The 22,744-nt window shown below is 45.5% G+C and overlaps 1 protein-coding gene across 1 annotated transcript in view; it reads left to right on the top strand.

The window, feature by feature from the left end:
• RUNX3 (RUNX family transcription factor 3) overlaps positions 1-22,744 on the top strand; it is a 224,035-nt gene that overhangs the window by 1,731 nt on the left and 199,560 nt on the right. The window contains exons 2-3 of the mRNA XM_083751840.1: positions 2,675-2,759; positions 19,674-19,740. The gene's annotated coding sequence lies outside the window, so the exon portion shown is untranslated. The remainder of the gene's footprint in view (positions 1-2,674; positions 2,760-19,673; positions 19,741-22,744) is intronic.

The following is a 22,744-nucleotide window of genomic DNA, read 5'->3' as shown; positions in this document are numbered from 1 at the left end:
ATAGAGAGCTGCTTGCTAGTCTTGCTATATCTGTAATTGCATCCTTATACAGACTTTTCTTGTCTTTGGCTTTGAAGCTGATGAGTCAGATTTGGCCTTAGGACCTCTAATTGCTGACCCACATCAGCATCCATGGAAAACCATGACTTGACAAGGTTGTACAAGGTGAAGTGGGAAACCTTTTGACAAGATGTGAGAGACCCAGCTCAATCATAGCTGTAGTAAGATGGGAATATAGGATGATTCTTTGGAAGTGAGAGCTGGACCATAAAGAAGGCTGATCGAAGAATTGATGCTTTTGAATTATCATGCTGGAGGAGACTCTTGAGAGTCCCATGGACTGCAAGAAGATCAAACCTATCCATTCTTAAGGAAATCAGCCCTGAGTGCTCACTGGAAGGACAGATCGTGAAGCTGAGGATCCAATACTTTGGTCACCTCATGAGAAGAGAAGACTCCCTGGAAAAGACCCTGATGTTGGGAAAGATGGAGGGCACAAGGAGAAGGGGACGACAGAGGACGAGATGGTTGGACAGTGTTCTTGAAGCTACAAACATGAGTTTGACCAAACTGCGGGAGGCAGTGGAAGACAGGAATGCCTGGTGTGCTCTGGTCCATGGGGTCACAAAGAGTCGGACACGACTAAATGACTAAACAACAACAACAACTGGGATGAAGAACCTCTGTGGCCCTCCAGATGTCATTGGACTCCAGCTCCCATAAGCCCCGAGCAGCACAGCCAATGGTAAAGGATGATGGGAGTTGTAGTTCAGCAATGTCTGGAGGACCATAGGTTCCCCACTCCTACTTTACAATTAAAATAAGATGAGAAGAAACGAAGGGGGGGGGGCGACTGTTGGAGAAAGAGGTTTGGAAGAGAGATTCCTTACTCTCTTGTAGTAGTGTTATACAATTATACAATGGGGATTGCTCCAAGTACATTAAAACTTGCCCTTATCCACCTTTAAACAAATGATCCCCATCAAAATACTTAGACTAGAATAAGTCACAGACACTTAACTTTCCAAATAAGTGAATTCTTTACTCACAGAGATTCCCTAAGGTAAATCAAACAAGTCTCCATCTGCTGGCAGTGAAAGAAAGGTGAAAAAGGTTCCAAACAACTCCCAATGAAAAGTACTTGGCTTCCTTACAAAAAGGATCATGCAATATTTTGGTAAGCAAAAATACAGTCTATAAAATTTTCCTTTTGGAGAGATTCAGTTCACTTGCAGGGAGCCATAGCCACATGGCTTCTTCTTTGCTTGTTCCAAGAAGCACAAAGAGGAAAAAAGAATGAGAAACGGGGGAGCAAAGGCAGCTGATAGCTTCCACACCCACTCTGGTAACTTGAGTTCAGGTCTCAGGTTAACCCTTTCATGCAGGCATGTATGAACTGTAAAGGTACCCCTGACCATTAGGTCCAGTTGCAGATGACTCGGAGGTTGTGCGCTCATCTCGCTTTACAGGCCGAGGTAGCTAGCGTTTGTCCGCAGACAGCTTCCAGGTCATGTGGCCAGCATGACTAAGCCGCTTCTGGCGAACCAGAGCAGTGCACGGAAACGCCGTTTACCTTCCCACCGGAGCAGTACCTATTTATCTACTTGCACTTTGACGTGCTTTCGAACTGCTAGGTGGGCAGGAACTGGGACTGAACAACGGGAGCTCACCCCGTTGCGGGGATTCAAACTGCCGACCTTCTGATCGACAAGCCCTAGGCTCTGTGGTTTAGACCACAGCACTACCCGCGTCCCTTGTATGAACTGTAGTAACTGTATATTACAACAAAAGCTTCCTAGCTGTGAGCTTGGTTCAGCAGGGCAATAAAAGAATCAGAGTGAACTGGGGAACTTTGAAAGAAATTACTTGGGAAATGGTTCATTTGCACACAGTGACTGCATTTTGATGTCATGATAAACTATGGTAGGGATGGGGAAGCTGTGGCCATCCAGATATTGCTGGATCAAAACTCTTATCATCCTTGATCATTGGCTATGTTGACTGTGACCGATTGGGGTTGGAGTCCAACAAGATCTGGAGGACTCCAACAAGTTTAATATGACAGGACTGAATCTGTGTGAGCCTCCTCCAGCATGGCTGTGAGTTGGAGCTTGGAATCTTTCACCTCCATCTTTGTTTCGCTGAGGCTTGTCCTGTTGTTCAAAGCTGACAAAGTGTGGTTAATTATAACTATGGTTCCTTGAACCAATTCAGCTTTGTAAGCCTTATAAGCCATGCTTTGAAAGTGGTTTGATTCAAGCAAACCATAGATATAGATTTAGGTATAACAGCCCCCACTCCCACCGAGCCTAAGGGTATTTATTGTCACAAGAAACCACAGTTTGTCATAACGTCCAAATGCAGCTAATCTCGAAAGTAGCCTTGAGCTCCATGACTGAGCAAAGGTGAAGTAAAAATCCCTGTGCCTAATGCACCACACAGCCTCCTTAAATCAAAGTTTTAATAAACGTTATGTTGAGTAGAAGTGCTTTTAAAGTGTGTGTAAAATGGTTTTGGTGCTGGTGAATTTTCATGAGGACTTAAGAAAAATCGCAAACCGATGTGGAAATGTGGAGAACTGAACTTAAATTTCAAAAAAATGAGAGCAAGAAGTGGAAATTGGCAGATTTGCGCGTCCATAACCCTTTCCTCATTGTTTTACTCTTTCATTTAGGTTCAACAAGATAAAAGGGGCATTGGATTGCTTTCACTGGCTTTCTTAATCCTAAAGAACTTTGAGAAGAGTGCAAGTGAAAATTGTGAGTAGAAATAAATATCTACCTATTTTTTTTGGGGGGGGGGTGTCAATACCTCTTTAAATTACATCCTGACTTTTTCCCCCCTGTTGGACTGCAATTATAATCATTCAAAGCCCACAGACACATAATCGTTTGGCTGGGGAGCAAAAAGACCCTGACTGATGCGCTTAACAAAAAATAACCTGGTTACAGTGGTACTCTCTTGAAAATGAGAAAGTGCAGGGGATCAAAATCAATGCCTTCACAGCCAAATGACTGCAGGACTGGCTTTGAATTTCAGCTAAATGCCCTTAAAATGATGATCTTAATTGCATTATATTAAAGCCCCTGATCAGATAGTTCAGATGATGATAATCTATCATATTGGATGTGGATGGCAAGGGGAAAAGGGGAGATGATAGTTCTTATGCAGAGGTTGGCTCAGGACCTCCACACGCTGCCCAGAGCTTTCCAAGGCTAGGTTACCCATGTCCATCTTGTTGGGCAACAGCTTTCATCATCCCTGATCATTGGTAGCCTTGGGTGTTGGAGTTGTTGGCAGCTGGAGTCCAGCAACATCAGGAGGGCCCCAAGTTCTCCATCCCTGCATAGCCTCACTCAGAGCTTGCAGGCATCCCACACACAAGAAACTTAGAGAACACATTGTGCCTGGAACAGCTTTGGACCCATTTATTAACTTGTAGCATTGTGTGATTATTTGCACGTGTAAATTGACCATCTATAGATAGCTTATTACACAGCTTTGATTGAAATACAGTGGATTTTTCTTAGCAGTACAGAGGAACCTCGTGTTACATACCGTCCTCCTTATGAATGCTTCGGGTTACGAGCTCCGCTACCCTGGAAGTAGATGCTCCTGGTTGCGAACTTTGTCCCAGGATGCGAGCGGAAGTCGCCGGCGGTGTAGCAGCAGGAGGTGCCATTAGCGAAAGTGTGCCTCAGGTTAAGAACGGTTCCGGGTTACAAACGGATTAAGTTTGTAACCGGAGGTACCACTGTAGCTGGGCAGCAGACTGAGCAGCCACAGAATTAATCTCTAGAGCCACGTCTCCCGCATGCTATGGGGAAATGTATTTCTTCTTAAATTACAATCAGCATTATAATGTAATTCCCAATTTGAACTTGTCTGTATAAATCAGGGTCCTTGCAGCGGCTTGATGTGTAGTACGTGGCCCCTCTAGGAAGAGTCCTGGGTTGATCAGGCCAAAAGCCCATCTCATCCAGTACCCTGGGAGGAATTCACTGTAGCTCCAACTTAAAGGATCTCAGTTGTGTACCAGTTGCACTAGCAGAATGGCTTGCACAAGACAAGGCACAGGAAGAGGAGGTGCAGGCCCATCTGGATCAGTGTTGCCTACACTGACTGGCAGTGGCTCTGTAGGGTTTCAGACTTGAGTTCCCTCCCAGCCTTACCTGGAGATGCCGAGGATTTAACCTAGGACCTTTTGCATGCAAAAGAGATGCTCCCCCACTGAACTAGTTCCCTTTCCCAAATGTGAGCCACTGATGCATTTTCATTCCATGTTTGCCTGCATTTTTGCCTGCATTTCACACATGTGCAGCGAGAACCTCTGCACAGAAACTACACAGATTCCTGTGTGAATTCCCGGGAGCAATTATTTGCATTGTTAGCAAATCTGCTTCTTGCAACCCGCCATTTCTTCCTTCTTAGCCAATATTTGATCATCTCCCCATTGCTGCTGATAAATTACTATGATATTTAAAGATCTTCTTGAGCTTCGCTGAGCGATGCCTCTAAGTGGCTTGAGAGTGGAGATTTTGCTTTGCAGTACCACTCGTCATCTTCTGGTGGGTAAAACTCTTTTCCTTTTTAAAAGCCGGAACCTTGCAGAGTTTCCTGCAGAAGAGGGGCGAAAGGCATTAGCTCTGCATTTAAAATGAAGCAGATTTACAGTATATATCACAGAAATATAGAATGTCAGTAGCAGTCAGCAAGGACTCAAATACCCATAATCTTTCTCTCTCTCTTCTTTCCGGAGTTTAGGACTCTATGATGCAATCCAAGCAGAGAGTTAAATCCTGAAACATTTTGGTGCTGCTCTAATTTGGGTTCATCATTATGTCAAAAATGGTTCAATTCCAGTATATTGTTATGAGTTTTGGCAGGGGGGGGGGGGAAGGGCTAGGCTGAATGCCTGGGCCCCCTTCTAATTCCTAGATCCAACATTGAGTCAAGGAATAGCGAGGCCAGCCTGGGTGATGGGTCGCTAAGAGACTGACAGAAAGGGGGCTCTATGCCAGAAGACAAATGGATGGAGCCCCTCCAGCTCTTAGATAGTTAAATGGACAAAGCCTAAGTTTGAGGGCAGAGTTTGCTGTGATGTGGCCTAGAGGAAAAAGCTGCAGGCTGGAAAGAAAATCCAGAACAGATTTAGGGGGTGCACAGCGGGTGTTCTGTTGTGCAAGCAGGAATCCTTGTGTTGATGGAAGAGGGGAGTTAGCACTGCATTGGATTCCACCCTAAATATTTAATTTGAGCTACTGCATTTAATAATAGAGAGGAAGAAACACAGACCAAACTGGACATGATTAAGGTAATGTGGCCACTGGACTCCTCTGTCTGGCCCTTGGGACCCTTCATTCCTTCCTCTAGCTCTTTTGCCTGATTGAAATGTGTCCTTGAACTGTGATAAGGCCTCTTGTTTGCCTGGATGCTGTGATGTGTGGGGTGTGTGTGGATGGAGTGTGGCCCTCTGCACAAAAGTAAGAGTCAAATCTGGAATGCCTTCCCTCAGGTAATTTGTGAGGTGGAGACAGTAATGGCCTTTAAGAACCTCGTAAAAATGTGTGTTTACCCAAGAAGCCTGTTCTTGCACCCTGACACCTAATTCTCCATTTTGTACACGTCTCGGCTTTATGGACGACATAGTTTTCAGCTGTTTTCAGTTAGTTTTCAGGAAAGTTTTATTGATTGCCATTGTTGTATTCTTTTTTAAAAAATGTAAACTGCTTAGAGATTTTCAAAAAACATTATTTTCAATGGTTTTATACAAAAAGAAAAGTCCCAAAGAGACTTAGCTAGAGTTGGCAAGGACTGGGAAAACCCCAGAAAAATTGGGAAAAAACCCCAGGTTTTTTTCCGGAAAAATTGGGGGGGAAAAGTATGTGGAATATTCAAACTATATCAAACTGTTTTTTCCCTCTTTATTTTTTCTGGGGAAAAAAGGCTTTGGGAAAAACCCTGGTGTCTCCCCCCCCCAATTTTTCGGGGGCCCCCCCAGGCCTTCCCATCTCTAGACGATAAATTACAAAGAGGTAAAATCAGTTAAAGTCATTTTTTAAAAAAATTGTGAAAACAACGTCCAGTACAAAATTCCTCAAATGCTTATTGAACTTTACAATAAGAACAACAAGTCCTAAAATGTTAAGCAGCACACACATTTCCAAATAAATAAATAATAAATTGGTTGCTCTGCCCCCCTTGCCTTTAGCTCCACCTACTTTTGCCTTTGGCTCCACCCATCACTGGCATGTGACCCCCTGGAAGGATTTCCATGAAGGGGTGCGGCTCTTGGGCTAAATATGGTCTCCCACCCCTGGTATTATGACTTGGGTAGTAACTCTTGGCGCCATAATAATGGTGTAAAGATTGTATTCCTGTTTTCATTCATGGAGGAGTTGAGTGACAGCTGATGGAAATGGAATGCAGGAGATGGTGGACCTTTGGCATGATCTAACATGGCTGTTCATTCAGAAGACCCTCTTGCTCTTCATGTCCACAGTGCCTGGGGTGGGATAACAACAACATAGCACTTGGTTGCACGAAACTGTTTCTTTGGCACTCAGAATTCCAGGCACAAATGTTTTTCGTGCGCCTGCTGTGTGCCTGCAGAACAGTAACACAGATTGGGCCCTCCCACCCTCATGTTGGGGGCATTGTGTCACAGGAAATGAGCGAAAGGAGAGTAAACTCTCCAGGCACCAAGGGGAGAATAATGTAATGCTTCCCTCAGATCAATGTGGATTTTGGTTTGCGAGTTATTAGGCCAAGGTCATAAACAACCCCTGTGACCACAAAAGTAAAATAAAACAATAAATCTCGGGTTTATCTCCTGTGCTGCCTTTTCACTACTACTTCTTATTTTTCACACACACCCTTTGAACCAAAAAACACCCTTAAGCATCTATTAAATATTGCACAGGCCATACTTGTATGTGTGAAGATAGAGTTTGGAGGATTTGGACTATGAATGAGGATTAGGGTGACCATGTGCCCTCCTTTACAGAGGACAGTCCTCTCTTTGAAGTAGTCATCTACTTGAAGGGCTGCATGGTCCAAGTCCTATTTATAAAGAACCCTAAGAAGGGAGTGTGGAGTGGGACAAAGAGCTTGAAGTAGTTGCCCATCGACAGTTTGCAGCACCTGGACAGCAGATTGAGCAGTCACACACAGGCCACCAGGTGAGTCATCTTCACTATGGTGTGATGTATTGTCCTATTTAAATAATTGTAATTATTTATAAAATTGCACTTAACGCCACATACAGAGACACACACAAGCACATGGGTCTGCCACCCCTGCTCATTCCATTTGCCAACCCTACTTGCCCCTTTGCCAACCCTCTTTCTCCACACCTGGCCAACTGCAACCTGACAACAGCCTTACATTTGTATGTGTATAAGGAAGACACCAATTTTATGCAAACAGATGCCCTCCGTGGTCCACTCTCTTGGCAGTCTAAGTGGCCACACTAAGGAGCTTTGAGCCTTTGATTTCCAGCATCTCCTTCAAATATAGAAAGTTGTTTCAGAGCAAATGGATCAAAGGCTCCATTCAAAGGAGGCTTGCTCTTTGCACTGGAGCATTTACTGAGCTCTGGGGTCAGGGTCATCACCCTGATTCCTCTTCATTTAGGGCAAGGACCCAGGCCACCCCCTCAAGCCACACTTTCCTTGAGTGTTTTTGCCTGGCTGGAAGTTGCCCTTAAGCTCTGAGAATACTTCTTGCTTGCCTGAATGGAGGATACTAAGTTGTGTGTGTTAGAAACTAGCTTACAATTCTAAGGTCAAATTCACATTTGTTTATCTGACCTCTTTTGCATTTGGCCCCACCCACTATGAGGATATGGCCCCCAGAAGGTTGCCCAGTAAAGAATATGGCCCCCAGGTGGAAAAAGATCTTAATTCTGAGTAGACATGCATGGAATTGCATTTTAAGAGTGTCTGAATAAAGGAGGCGAGAGTGGGAGAGAAAAACCTTTGAATGTTGTGTTTATACACACAGGTTGTATGGAGTGTTAGGGGAGAGATAGTACCACTGGTGGGGCACACGTCATGTTTCTTCTGGGATACCGGTAGTTTGGCCAATTTTGGTCCCCACCCTGCACTCTGCTCTCACTTGTGGCTCCTAGAAGCTGTCAGCATGCAACAGTGGCCACACCTGGGAAATGGCTATCTGACTGGCTAAACCAGGTGAGTGTAGCCAATAGGTCTGAAACCCTTGATGAATTAGGACCTTCCCTTCATGTGAAGACAGGCTCTGGCAGATTGAGCAGATGAGACCAATACCGGGTCCAGTGTTCAAGAAGGTGGTTTATGCAGATGTTGTAGAGGGAAGTGGCGGGCAGTTGGGGCTCGTCAGCATGAGAAGGTAGTCCATCTAGGAAAAGAAAGACTCTGATCCTAAACCTCTGCTGCCTTGTGGGATATCTTTGGGAGAAGAAAAGGCTAAGGAGTAAACCCTGCACAAATTTGGAGTGGAGTCCCTAAGACAGTTGGATGGAGCCTTGTACACCTTATTCTATCAACTCCTGCAGCCAAGCTGGTGCCAAATGTATTGCTCTGCCTTCCTTTGGTCCACATCAGGAAGGCCAGGTCTTGTCATCTGGGCATCCCAGGACCTCCATACTCACTGCCCAGGTTTGCGACCCGGGGAGGTCACTTCAGTGCTGCTATCGCAGTGCTTTGACTCCCCCCCCAAGAGGCGCACTCCATTGTCTCTAAAGACAGACACCTGCCAACAGCAACATGAGACATACTATTTTGTGAAGTCAGTCTTTCTGTGCCACCTGTTAATGTGTAGCTACTACTCTTGGTGCAGCACATTCCAGAAACTGAGAGCAATCATTTGTTTGTGCCAAATGAAAACTTACTCTAATGGATCACTAGAGATGGGAACCCACATGCTGTCCAAAGGGCCACCTCCCCCTGGCCTGTTCTAATGGCATATAAGAGCTAGTTTGTGAACTTCTCTCTCCTGCCCCCTACCTTGCCCTGCCCCTTTTCTTGAAAATATGACCACATCATTTACTTTCCTGCTTGGGCACAAGGCAGCTTTGACAAAAACGATTGAGAGCGAGTGGAATGCAGCATTAAAACAGCAACAACATGCATTTTAGTTGCCACAAAACTGAACTGAAAAAAACAAAGACAAAGCAGCACCTAACGATTGCTCTCTTTGCATTTGTGTTTTCTACCAATATCTATGTCAAAAACACACTCTAGTTGTCAATAAATATTAAAAAGACAGCTGGGGGCCAGCCACTAGCTTCCATGCAGCTTCTTTAAAAATGGGAATTGACTATGATTGATCATTTTTGCTGAGAGAGGAGGGGCCCCTTCTTGTGGCCCAGTCTGGGTACCTAAAATTCATGATGACTGAAAGTAAAATTCCACTTCCACGAAGCAGCTTTTGAATTTATTGATCTTCCGGGGGTCAGTGTGCTACAGGTCACATGTGAAGAGCAATTGGACCTCTGTAAATATGCTCCAGTTCCCCCTGTTTCACAGCAACAACCTCCTATTTCCTTGCACTTGTCCCTGGTAAAACACTGTTCCATTTTTGCTTTTGGGAAAGGTGTTGGGTACTTATGCTTTTGCATCTTGTTTAGGGACTGGCAAATCTGTCACAGGTGGTAGACCAAGGACTCTGAATGGGACTTTGAGAGCTGGACAGCAGGTTTCCCCATTGTAGCCAATCTGTGGTAGATAAGGACCCTCTGCTGCACTCAGATGGCCTTCAAGTCTACCCACCGAAACCAATGAGTGCATGGCACTTACGTTCCTTTGGTGAGATGAAAATAAGGGTGCCTGCAATGGTGTGAGTTGGTACAACTGTATGTCTTTGGAAGCTGCAATTTGGAGTGGCTGTTTTTAAATGCCATCCCTTATGCAACACAGAGCCTCCAGATTTCAGTTCTTGTATTCCTCTTTGCAAGGGATGACATGTGCCGGTGCTACAGTGGGAAGAAGATGAGGGAGTCTGTCCCATTCAAGCAACAGTCTTTCATTCAATTAAATGAAGCCCCCCTGCTCTGGATGCTTTCGACTGAGTTCATTAAAATAAAACAAGTCTTGCTGGATGTGCTGCTCATTTGCTAACATTGATTCCTTAATCACATTTGACCCTCTACCCTAGACTCTCCATTTCCTTTAACAGACATACATGGTTATGATTCTTCTTCTGGTGAAGTAATACTCTGATAGATCACCTGATAGGCAGAGCAGGGAAGCGGCTGAAAGGGAAAGCAGCCTTTCTCAAGTGATACAAACATCCATGCAAATCTATTGGCATCTGTTGGCGATACCAAGTGTTTGTTTGGCAGAGAAACTGACTCTGCCTGTGGAGATCCTTGCACGCAGAGATCCTTCTGCATCAGCCTTCACTGCTTCACCAACCTCATTATTAATTTCTCCAAGACTACCTGCCTGTCTTCTTACTCATAAGTAGTCTGGTGACTGGACCTGTGTGCTTGCCTCCTGCTCCTTAGCGTCAGCGTTGGCTTTGTAGAACTCTCAGAAGAAGAATGGGGATAAAACTAGAATCAACAGACAAAAACTAGAATGTCTCATTATGTCCAGCTGCACCTACTCTTGGGCTCCCTGCCTTCTGCCTCACCAGGCCCAATGGGCACCAGTTGCTACTGATACCTGATGCCCTCCAGATGTTTCAGGCTACATTTCCTAGTCCCAATGTATCTAGCTAGCATGTAGTCCAAGCTGGAGTTGCAGTCCAAAACATCTGGGGGGTCCTAGGTTGGTAACAGCTGATCTACATATTGTTATGAGTTTGGTGGGCTCAGTCTGGATGATGCCCCAAGTTCCTTCTGGTTCTTGAGATTCTATATCTTTGGGGGTAGACTGTATCCGACCCAGCTTGCCAAACCAGGTTCTTTGTCTAGGTAACAACTTTGGTTGCCGAGTTAAGTGCCACGATCGGCAAATAAGATACTCTTTGCCATACAACAAATGGGTGGGCATTCCCACCCCTCACATAACTGCTGGACAGGAGAACAAAAGCCCTAGAGGCTGGTATGTGTGAGCTGAGTGGGAATCAGGCTGGAGGCTGGAGACACAGAGACATGCTTGCTTTGTGCTGGATCCAAAGCTGTGACTAAGGGAGAGGCAATATCTTCTGGGGTGTTCATGCTGTGAGCCCCTCCTATATATGTGTAAACAAAGCCCATATATCTTAAAGAAACCACAGCCTCTGCTGACCTTTGTTCCCAGGAAACTGAACTCTGGACAAATGCTGGAATCCCTAGAATATCTTACTGCTTGGAGATTGGGGTGGTGTGTAACAATACAGTGGTACCTCGGGTTACAAATAGGTAGCCGTGTTGGTCTGCCATAGTCAAAACAAAAAAATTCCTTCCAGTAGCACCTTAAAGACCAACTAAGTCAGTTCTTGGTATGAGCTTTCGTGTGCATGCACACTTCTTCAGATACAGTGGTACCTCGGGTTACAGACGCTTCAGGTTACAGACTCCGCAAGCCAGAAATAGCACCTTAGGTTAAGAACTTTGCTTTAGGATGAGAACAGAAATCGCACGGCGGCAGCGGGAAGCCCCATAAGCTAAAGTGGTACCTCAAGTTAAGAACAGTTTCAGGTTAAGAACAGACCCCCAGAACGAATTAAGTTCTTATCCTGAGGTACCACTGTAAATGCTTCCCAGGAAGGCTGAGTCACTGCTTCCTGAGCTGTTGTTTGGAGGAGGGGGACTGCAGGCAGTTCGAGATGTGACTTGAACACCATAGACCCAAGGGTGGAGGAAGGGGGCGGTGGGGGCGCTCCGCCCCGTGTGTCATCACTGAGGGGGTGACATTCTGCCTGCCTGTGACTCCCAAGCCTACCCCGAGCCGTCCTGGAAAGGGGCGGAGCTGTGCTGCCTTACCGGCGGCCTTCCCCCTTTCCCCCTTTGTTTTGACAGCTCGGGGAGGCTTGGGAGTCGCAGGCGGGCAGCGCACCGTTGCCCCCCGCTCCCGGGCTGCTTCCTGGTGGGGTGGGAAGCCTCTCCCGATCTGTCAAAAGGAAGAGGGAAGGGAGGAAGGCTGCTGGCAAAGCAGCACGGCTCCCTCTGCTCTCTGCCCAGGAAGCAGCCCGCCATGGATGGCTTGCTCTGCCCCCATGGAGATCTTGCCCCCTGGGACGCTCGCCATGGGCGGTGCCCCCCCGGGATGCTCGCTCCGCCCCCATGGCTCTGCCCCCAGGTGCACAGCATCCTCTTGACCCTGGCTGAAATCATGTGATTCTGGAAGGCCAATCCTATGCTAATGCATGTTTGTAGCTCCAGCATCTCCTACACTCTGCCATTATTCCCAGTAGGCTATTCCCAGTAGTGGCTGGTGCAGCAGCACAGCCCTGGACCTCTCTTGTATTGCTGCTTTCCTAAATATAAATGCAGAATTTCTAAATCTCAGGCTTTGACACCAAAACACAGGTTTTGGAGTCCGTTAGCAGGGCCTTATGGTTTTGTTTGATCTCGATGTTTTGCAAGAGAGGGAGAAAGAGAGTACAGGTAACTACCACTCTCTATCTCCATCCACTCATCATTCTGAATGAGCCACTATTGCACAAGTGCCCCCCCCCCAACCGCCCGCAGTGTTTCACAGTCATTAAATGGGAAATCGCATGTGGCTGGAGGGGAATTTTTCAATGAAAAAAACCAACCATGCCTTTCTCCTGATCTTTCCAGCGCCCATTCTACTTCACTACTTTGCCAACCCCTGGATTATATCTCTGAAAATAAAAAGAAATGGCAATCCTGTGACTTTAGAAGGTTAGGGGTCTTTGAAGAGTTGGATCTTCGTGAGTTTCTGCATGAAACGACCTGATCTGCAACTCCTGGACTAATGTGTGCTTCCCATTTTAGCTGCTTACCAGGAATGCACTTCTTGGAATGTTGTGCCATCATCCTCAGAAGCTTAAGCATATGAAAGTACAGATTTAGATTGTTATCTTGAGAGAAAACACACATCTAAATAATATTTAAATACATATTAGGTACACACATAAACACATATTTAAATACATATTTTGGAAGGGGTGTAGCTCAGTGCTAGAATGTCTGAGGAACAAGGACATGTGAGCATAATACACATTTCAAGGAAGCTCAGTGGTAGAGCATCTGCTTTGCATGCTGAAGGTCTTGGGTGCAAATCCTGGCATCTCCAGGTATGGCTAGGAGAGACCCTTATCAGAAACTTCAGATCCACACCATACATTCAAAGCATATTTGCATCACTATAACAGATAGGGCTTCCCCCTGGACCCTCAGAGATACCTTTGCCTGAGCCTGAAGAACCAGATGCTTCCTGCACCTGTCCAGTAGTGCTGGGGGCATACCAGGATGGGAGCTATGGAATGGAGAAGAAGAGTTTGGATTTGGATTTGATATCCCGCTTTATCACTACCCGAAGGAGTCTCAAAGCGGCTAACATTCTCCTTTCCCTTCCTCCCCCACAACAAACACTCTGTGAGGTGAGTGGGGCTGAGAGACTTCAAGGAAGTGTGACTGGCCCAAGGTCACCCAGCAGCTGCATGTGGAGGAGCGGGGACGCGAACCCGATTCACCAGATTACGAGTCTACCGCTCTTAACCACTACACCACACTGGCTTCCATCTTCAGGCCAAAGGCTTGGCCATGGAAGGCTTTAAGTTCTCTCAAGAGAGTGGACCTGGACGAGGGAGCTTGGAGACAACATTTGTTGGAGCAAGTTGCTTATTTGGAGCTGTCTGTGGTCCAGCAGCTTTCCTCCAGCCTTCTCTTTGGGTTCTAGCATCAGCATGACAGCTGGCCTTGCATGCAATGCACGTGGACTTGAGAGGGGTAGGAGATGTTTCTTGCTTCATACTGGGCCTCTAGATATCTAGAGGAGGCCCTAATGGGAGGAGACAGCCTTTGAAAAGTAACAGTCAATAAGATTACTTTTGGGGTATATCAGAGATAACCAAACAAATCCAGGACTACAGTCCACCAATAAATCAAATGCACACCAAAGCTATGAGTTGATCACTTATTTATTTCATGTATTAAAATATTTATAACCTGCCCCTATAACACTTGGTCTCAAAGCAGAGTCCATAATTCATTTTAAAATGTCAATTCATTATATGAAATAAAGCACATAAAATGATGAATAACCAACCAGCACTGATCTTAAATCAATCAGCAGATCACAGGATAAAGTTAACAATGATCCCTACTTCTATTGTCCATTGGGACATTATGCACATTTTTAATGGAGGGGGAGCAGGTCCCAGGTGAGAGGTGATATGGTGCCAGAATGCATATGAGGCAGGCCCTGTCAGTGGGGGATTCCTGGCTTACTAGCAGTACATATGAAAATAATCTAGGGATCTTAGTAGAACACAAATGAGTCAACAGTGTGATGCAGCAGCAATAAAAGTTAATGCTCTTCTAGGCTACATCAACAGAAGTATAGTGTCTAGGTCAAAACCACACTTAGAGAACTGGAGAAATGGTGTGATGACAATCTAGTGCAAATATAGCATACAGAGTTATAATAACAATGTTCCCAACAGTGTGGTTGGTTCAGTAATATTGACTTCCATCTTGTAGCATCAGTACATAATGACTCTCAATTTTTCAGTGAAACTATTATTAAGTTGCCTTCCTTCCCTTACCCTGACTATATTGCTTAATTATTTTGATAATTTCAACCACTTCTCATCGTCTTGCTAGGCAAGTTCCCTGTGATAGTGCATTGATTTCCCAAACCCCCATTGTAGTTGGGCAAATCATTTCCTTGTCTTCCAACAAGACAGAAATTTTTAAAACAGAAGTCAGGAACCTTTTTCAGCCTTACAGCCACGTGTCCTCCTGGGAACCTTACAAGGGCCCATGTCAGCGGTCGGCAGAGCCAGTGAGGGGGAAGGCAGCCTGAGGGGAGTTCCAAGGGCCAAACAGACATGCTTGGAGGGCCATATTCAGTCTCCTGGCCTGGGGTTGCCCACCCCTGCTTCATCATAGCAGAAGAGGGTTAATAGAGGGTTTGCTGGTAACTCTACCCAATGTGAACAGTGCTGCTTTCTAAATCCCCATCTCTTTAACTCATTGGGTCTGCAAACAAGAGAAACAAAAGTTTGGCCGAAATCTGAGTGGGAGAGAGAGAGAGAGAGAGAGAGAGAGAGAGAGAGAGTTAGTTTGCAAGAGAGAGAGAGAAATAGAAGCCAACCCATCCCCACCTTCACCCCTGTGCTTCAGAGGCAGAAATGTTGATGCATATTTCTTAGAAATGTTTGGTGCCGTTCACAGAAATAGGAGGAAGTTGAGCAGGCGTCTCACAACACTCGCTTCCTTCCTGGGCAAGGGTAAGGAGGGGCCGTCCGAAATTGGGGGTGGGGAGCACTCAGCCAGGAACAAAAAGCCCCTTCAGAGTCTGATGGAATCTGACATGAGCTTTTGAGCTCCCCAAGTGGCGTTTATGGCTAAAGATCTGGAAAAGAAAATAAATCTTCCAGGCCTGGCATCTTGCTTTAATTAATAACATAATCAAGCTCTTGGCCAAGTGGAATGGAACTGTGTTTCGCCACTTGACGTAGGCCTTGTGAGCCAGGCGAGGGTCGGCCGGCCCTGCACTGGATAGAGTAACGCCAGAAGTGGCGCAATGACACTGGAGCGGCTTCTGTGCGGATGCCAGAGTAAATCTGAGCTGGGATTGTTTCATGCCTCCTCTCCCCTGTGAGAATCACAACCGAATTCCTTCGTCGGAGCAGAGCGGGGCCATCTGGAAAGCTGGAGAAAGGTCTAATTGCTGAAGGGGAGAGAGAAAGTCGTGGTTTGGCTTACGGCAGCACTTTTAAATTTACAGTTTTCCTTTATGTCTTGTAAATGGCACAGTTCTCTGGATATATTAAATAGCACATGCAGTGTGTATAAGTGTTTTCCTGAGTGCGCCATCTGCATTATCGCAAGAGGCCTTACAACAACCCTGTAAGGCAGACAGGCCTGGCAACAGCTGCAGAGTGGCTGCTTAGGAAGTCCCAAGAGAGAGGGAGGACATTCTGCATAACATTTGCTAATGCTAATTTATATAGAATCATAGAATTGTAGAGTAGGAAGGGATCCCAAGGATCATCTAGTCCAACTCTCTGCAATGCAGGAATCTCAAGTAAAGCATCCATGGCAGATGGCCATCCAACCTCTGCTTAAAAACCTCCAAGGAAAGAGAGAATACCACCTCATGTGAGAGTCTGTTCCACTGTCAAAAGGCTGTTATCGTCACCAAATTTCTCCTGGTGTTTAGTCGAAATCTTCTTTCTTGTAACTTGTAAGCCATTGGTTTGGGTCCTAGCTTCCAGAGCAGCTTGCTCCATCTTCCATGTGACTCCCATTTAGATATATGAAGAAGGCTATCATATCTCCTCTCAGTCTCCTCTTTTCCAAGTTACACATACCCAATTCTCCCAACTGTTCCTTATAAGATCATCTTCATCGCCCTGCTCTGCACATGTTCCAGCTTGTCAGTAGCCTTCTTAAATTGTGGCACCCAGAACTGGATGCTGTATTACAGGTGTGTTCTAGCCAAAGCAGAATAGAGTGGTACTATGGCTTCCCTTGATGCAATATGTTAATATAAAGGCTATATTCCAACTCAAAATACAATCCATCTGACCATAGTGGGGAAGAGTGTGTGCCCTCACAGACTGTTGTTCATATGCTGCTGTTAATGGGCAACTACTTCAAGCCCCCTCCTGCTCTCCCTTTTTAGGGTTCTTTATCTTTAAACGGTACTTGGATGGGATAGCTGTTCAAGTAGAGGATTCCTTTAAATAGAGAAATGCCCTCTCTAAACTAGGACACACGTCCACCCTAGTAAGCGGTGGCATCCATGGGTAGCTGGCTGTGCCCTCTGCTGCATTTAAACCCCCACCTCCAATTCTCCTATTGGGGTTATGAGCAGCTCATGGTCACCAACAAGACCCGAGAAGTCAAGCATTCTGGGGCATCATGTTTTGTTGGAGGCTGCCTAGAGTGGCTGGGGAAACCTGGCCAGATGGGCGGGGTATAAATAATAAATATCATCATCATCATCATCATATACACGTGTGTGGGAAGTGACCGCTACCACAAAAGCATAGCAGTGTGCCCAAACTGGAATTTTTTGCATTGTGGGCGAAAACCCAACCAACCAACCCATGGGGAATTGCCAGAAAATAAATGGTAGCTGCCATTTTTTGTTTTTACCCACAATGCACTGGACCCAGAACTTCTGGCATTTCAGGGAAATAAAGATGGTGGCTGTAACCACAGCAACTGAGGGTCCAAATACCCGCTCAGATATTGAGATGGTAGGGAATCTAGGAACACACCCAGTCATGACCCCCTGCAAAGCCTCTTGATTACATCCCTCTGTGGCTTTTCTGTTTTTTGTTTTTCCAAACAAATAAGGAAAACTTTTAGACAACAATGCGCTGTTTGGCCTGAAGAAATCTCTAACCCTAATAGGGTTAACACTGTGCTTTGTGTAAGCAAAGGCTGGAGAATAAACTACCGTTGTTTCCCCGACCTGACTGACACATTTATTGATCATTTTTTCCAGCAGTTCATTCATAAAGGCCAATTGAGCTGGGCTCTTGGGATAGAATAGCCTTTTAACAAAATCCTCAAGAGGGGCAGTGCAGGGGCTGGGGCATGCGTGACTGGCTCTCGGTAATTTGCTTCTGAAAAGTGACAGACTGGTAGCAGGGAAAAACAGGTCCGGCTCTAACATGGCGTTCACTGGACTGCAGGCATGAAGTGCTGGATGGATAAATGGTTGCATGTGTTCTGCAAACTGGGAAGATTTACTGGAAGATGAAAAGCTTTGCATGCAGAAGGCTATCTCAGCATCTCCAGGTCGGGTTTGGAGAGACTCTCTGAGTCCCTGGAGAGCTGCTGCCAGTCAGTGTCTACACTACTGATGGCCTGTTGGTCTGACATTGCATAAGGCAGCTTCCTATCCTGTAAAAAATAGCATCTTATCGGTAATGGAATTTGGGCAGGACTAGAGCTCAGTGGTGGAACACCTGCTTTTTGTGCAGGAAGTCCCAGATTGAATCCCGGACATCTGCAGGTAGGGCTGAGAAAGTCATCTATCTGAAACCCTGGACAGCCACTGCTAGTCACCTTTCTGAAAGGTGATAAAGGTCTGTCCAGTCCGCAATGGGCTTGACATGAAAGAACCCTTAGAATGAAAAGACAGAAGCTGCCCACCAAACATTTGCATCACTTGGACAGCAGAATGTTCTCCCTACTATGGTGAAATCTTTTGCATTTCTATTTAAATTAGAGTAGTAGCTCTAAAATAGCATCTCTACATTTTTCATGCCAACCTATGCCCCCATTTGTCTTCTTTTGGGGGGCCATGCATGTACCCCCATTGGAACAGGGCAATAAGAGAAGAGTAAGCCCTTAAATGCTAGGCTTGGGTGCTTGTGCGCACATATGCACACACTCTGTTTGAGGGTACACGATCCTCTCTCTCTCGTATATCATTTTCAGCTCCCTTGAAAAACTGTTGCCCATCTCCAAGTTGAAACGCCAGCCCTCAACATTTGGCTGGCTGAAACTTACATTTCAGAAACCCCTCATCAAAAAAACAAAACAAGAAAGATTTCTTTAAAACCCCAAACAGGCTCTAATCCCTTTCCGCTTGGCACCTGAGCCTAGCTTGGTTGTTGATTTTATCCTGCCGCCCCGCATGCTTTGGCGTCCGGCAATGACGGGATTGGAAGAAATCAAGGTTTAATGAGTTGCAGCTGGTGCAATAGATCCCAAGCAAGGGCTTCTTATAATCATGGCTTCCCGTGAAATAAGCCAGCGCTGTCCTTTCCTGCACATTCACCACCTCCAGGAGCCAGAAAGCACAGGGTTGGTCTGCAGCCAGAGCACACAGGCTGCACATTAAAGTCTCATTTTCCCTTCACCTCTTGTGCCCCCATTGGAACAGGGCAATAAGAGAAGAGTAAGCCCTCTTGGGCTGCATGATCACTGCAGATGGTGACAGCAGCCATGAAATTAAAAGACGCCTGCTTCTTGGGAGAAAAGCAATGACAAACCTAGACAGCATCTTAAAAAGTAGAGACATCACCTTGCCAACAAATGTCCGTATAGTAAAAGCTATGGTTTTCCCAGTAGTGATGTATGGAAGTGAAAGCTGGACCATAAAGAAGGCTGATCGAAGAATTGATGCTTTTGAATTATCATGCTGGAGGAGACTCTTGAGAGTCCCATGGACTGCAAGAAGATCAAACCTCTCCATTCTGAAGGAAATCAGCCCTGAGTGCTCACTGGAAGGACAGATCGTGAAGCTGAGGCTCCAATACTTTGGCCACCTCATGAGAAAAGAAGACTCCCTAGAAAAGACCGTGATGCTGGGAAAGATGGAGGGCACAAGGAGAAGGGGACGACAGAGGATGAGATGGTTGGATAGTGTTCGTGAAGCTACCAGCATGAGTTTGACCAAACTGCAGGAGGCAGTGGAAGACAGAAGTGCCTGGCGTGCTCTGGTTCATGGGGTCACGAAGAGTCGGACACGACTAAACGACTAAACAACAACAAAGCCCTTAAATGCCAGGCTTGGGTATTTGTGCGCACACTCACACACGCTCTGTTTGAGGGTACAAGTAAAGTTATTTATTTATTTCAGTTATGAATTCCTTCCTATTAGGGATGCATGAAGGCATCGTTTCTCCATTCCATGGCCTGCAGCTCTGTTTCCATTCCACTGCAGTTATGTAAGTTACGTGGTTGTTACGTTATTCTGATACATTAATTTCAACACAAATGAAATACAATGCAAACAGGAGTGGGTGGAAATAATCAATTATGTAACCTCGTGAGCCCCCACTTACCTTCCTTCCTATGTGCCACCAGCCGAAGGAGTGGCACTGCCTGTCACTTTCCTTTTTCTTGGTCTCAATGTTGCCCCTTGTAAAACTCAGTGGCGAGGTGGATGGTGGCAATACTAGAATTAGTTGGCTCTGCCTCTCTTTGGCTCTGCTATTGGTCTTCCAGTCTTTTGCCCTGTCAGTCCCCATGGTAACCAACTACCACCAGGAGTAGTTACACAAGACAGGACCTTCACAGTGGTGGCCCCCAGACTTTGGAACTCCCTCCTTGAGGACATCAAATTGCTGCTCTTATTGCTGCCCTTCAGAAACCAGCTAAATCCTTATTTTCTCAGCCAGCCTTTGGGAAATTTAATTGTCCAGAGACCCAATACAGTCATACCTTGGGTTGAAGTAGCTTCAGGTTAAGCATTTTCGGGTTGCTCAAGTGGCGAAACCTGGAAGTAATGCGCTCCGTTACTTCCGGGTCGCCGTGAGGTCAAAATGACGTCACGTACATGTGCGGAAGCAGTGAATTGCAACCCGCACATGCGCAGACGTGCGGACACAGGTTGTGTTCGCTTCAGGATCCTGTTCGCATTCAGAGGTACCACTGTAGTTATATTGGCGGGACTGGAGTGTCATGAGGATATTTCTTGAATTTGAATGGTGTTATGGGTTTAATTTGATAATTTACTCTGTGCTGATCAATCAATTTATGTTGCGCACTGCCCTGGACTTCCAACTGGGTGGAAGAGCACAATAAGAAATGAATGAATTAATGAATTGGGGTGAGCAAATTGATGTCTAATCAAGTAGCGACAGGATCGATCAATTAATCCTTTGGTCAAAGCATTGTCAGAGCAATGCTGAGTGTTTGGTTAAAACCCTCAACTAGTGTGGTTCCCCACTCTTCCCCACCCCCTTTCCCAACACACTTCATTTAATAAAACCCACAATGGTTTCCATAAAGCGCATCTTTGACTATCAGGACATCAAAGCCAAAAGCCGCCAAAGTAGAGGGTCAAAAGAGTTAACACGTATTATTTGTGTGGGGGAGGGGGCTCTCTTCCACCCATCTCTACCCTTTCTCTTGAGCAAAATAATTAGCAGTCCCGTAAAAAGCCTTCTGATCTCTTTTATTGGCACAATCATTATATAAAATATATCTGGAAGACTATTTACAAACTTCCCCATAATCATCAATCATGCCCTTTCAGAAGTTCTCTAACCTCAAGAAACTGCTAATGCAACAAAGCTATTTAATGGTGGCATTGTGCAGAGGGGGAGGGGAAAGAAGGGTTTGTTTCTTTCACTCTCCCCCCACTTCCATTACTATGGAATTCATAATAACATCAATAATTAAATATAAATTGGATTTAATATTTTATGCTGGCGACATGCAATTTACACTCTACCCGAGAAATCAAAAGGTCATGTCTGATGTAAATGAGTGTGCTCTGTGTGTGTGTGTGTGTGTGTGAGAGAGAGAGAGAGAGAGAGAGAGAGAGAGAGAATGAGACAGACTTGCTAAGAAAGTAGACACTGGAAATCCAGTCAGAGCTTTTCCACAGTCCTGTTCTTGGTGTTATTAGCTCCTGGATGCTAAGTAGCCCTATCTCAAATATTATTAGTATTAGTGTTTTATGCTGCTCCATGTTTTATATTACAAGGATGGAGAGTCCAACTAAACATTAGGAAGAACTTTCTGGCCAGAACAGTTTAACAGTGGAACAGACTCCCTCAGCAGGTGGTGGACTCCCCTTCATTGGAAGTTTATAAGCAGAGGTTATGTGGCCATCCGCCAGGGATTTTTTAGCTGTAATTCCTACATTGTAGAGGGTTGGACCAGACAGCCCTTGGGGGTACATTACAACTCTACATGTCTACGATTCTATTATGATGATTCTATTATTCAATTAGGGTGCATAACCTTGCCCTTCAATTTCTGCTGCGGTGCACAAACAATTATTTCAAATTCAAGACAGCCTGGATGAGTGCATGCTGATTTTGTGTGTGTGTGTCTGTATGTATGCGTACAGGGGTGTTATGTCCCATTTTGCTGCTTGAGGTGAAATGGGAAGTGCACTATTCCCTCAGGTAGGAAAGCCTGGATATTGTCTAAACTCTGAAAAGGTTTTGTGCAAGCAAAGCATGATGAATGCTTAGTAAGGTCCTCTGGAGGCACTGGTGGAGGAAGATGGGGGCGGGGGGAAGCGCACTGCCCCCGGCAGTGCCATACCCCCAAGACGTGTGCCACGCCCCTGCGGGCGGCACGCCATGCCCCCGGGATGAGCGTCAGACACGTCCCCACCTGCTCTCTGCCCATCCCAGGTGCCAGAACATGAAGCTCTGCCACTGTCTGGAGGAAAAAAGCACACCAAGAACTCAGGCCAATAGTTGACTATGGACTAACATGAATTTACTGGTTTTTGATCCATAATTGACTTCTGACTTGCTCAGTGATTGAAACTAAGACCTTCAAGTGGAATCTGACTATGAACTAACCTGCATGTATCTCTACTCATAAACTCTTATCTCTAATTCCGTAATGAATTATTGTGTTATACATATCTTTATGAGTTTGAGTTTGTAATCTCTATTTGAGTTTGTAATCCTTGTCAGAATACATTCTTTTGAATGGATTAGTTTTTGTTACAATTGACTATTAATTTGCAAGTAGGGACCACTTCCACTATTGAAACTTACATTGGCCCGAGTTCTTGGGGTGCTTTTTTCTTGGTATATTTAATAACAAGAACTCCAGTTTATTTAACTGTCTGGAGGAACCCTGAGGCTCCTGTCACATGGAAAATAGGGGTGTTTTTAGTACATAAGCACATATTCACTTTTATCTGTGAAGCTGTGCACTTCTGCTTATTCTTAATAGCTTGTGGAACTGAGTCATGCA

The sequence above is a fragment of the Podarcis gaigeae genome (genome assembly GCF_964106915.1).
Source record: "Podarcis gaigeae genome assembly, chromosome: 8".
In the NCBI taxonomy this organism is placed as follows: domain Eukaryota; kingdom Metazoa; phylum Chordata; class Lepidosauria; order Squamata; family Lacertidae; genus Podarcis; species Podarcis gaigeae.
Note: the sequence above shows the minus strand (reverse complement) of the source record. Positions and strands in the feature narration are given on the sequence as shown.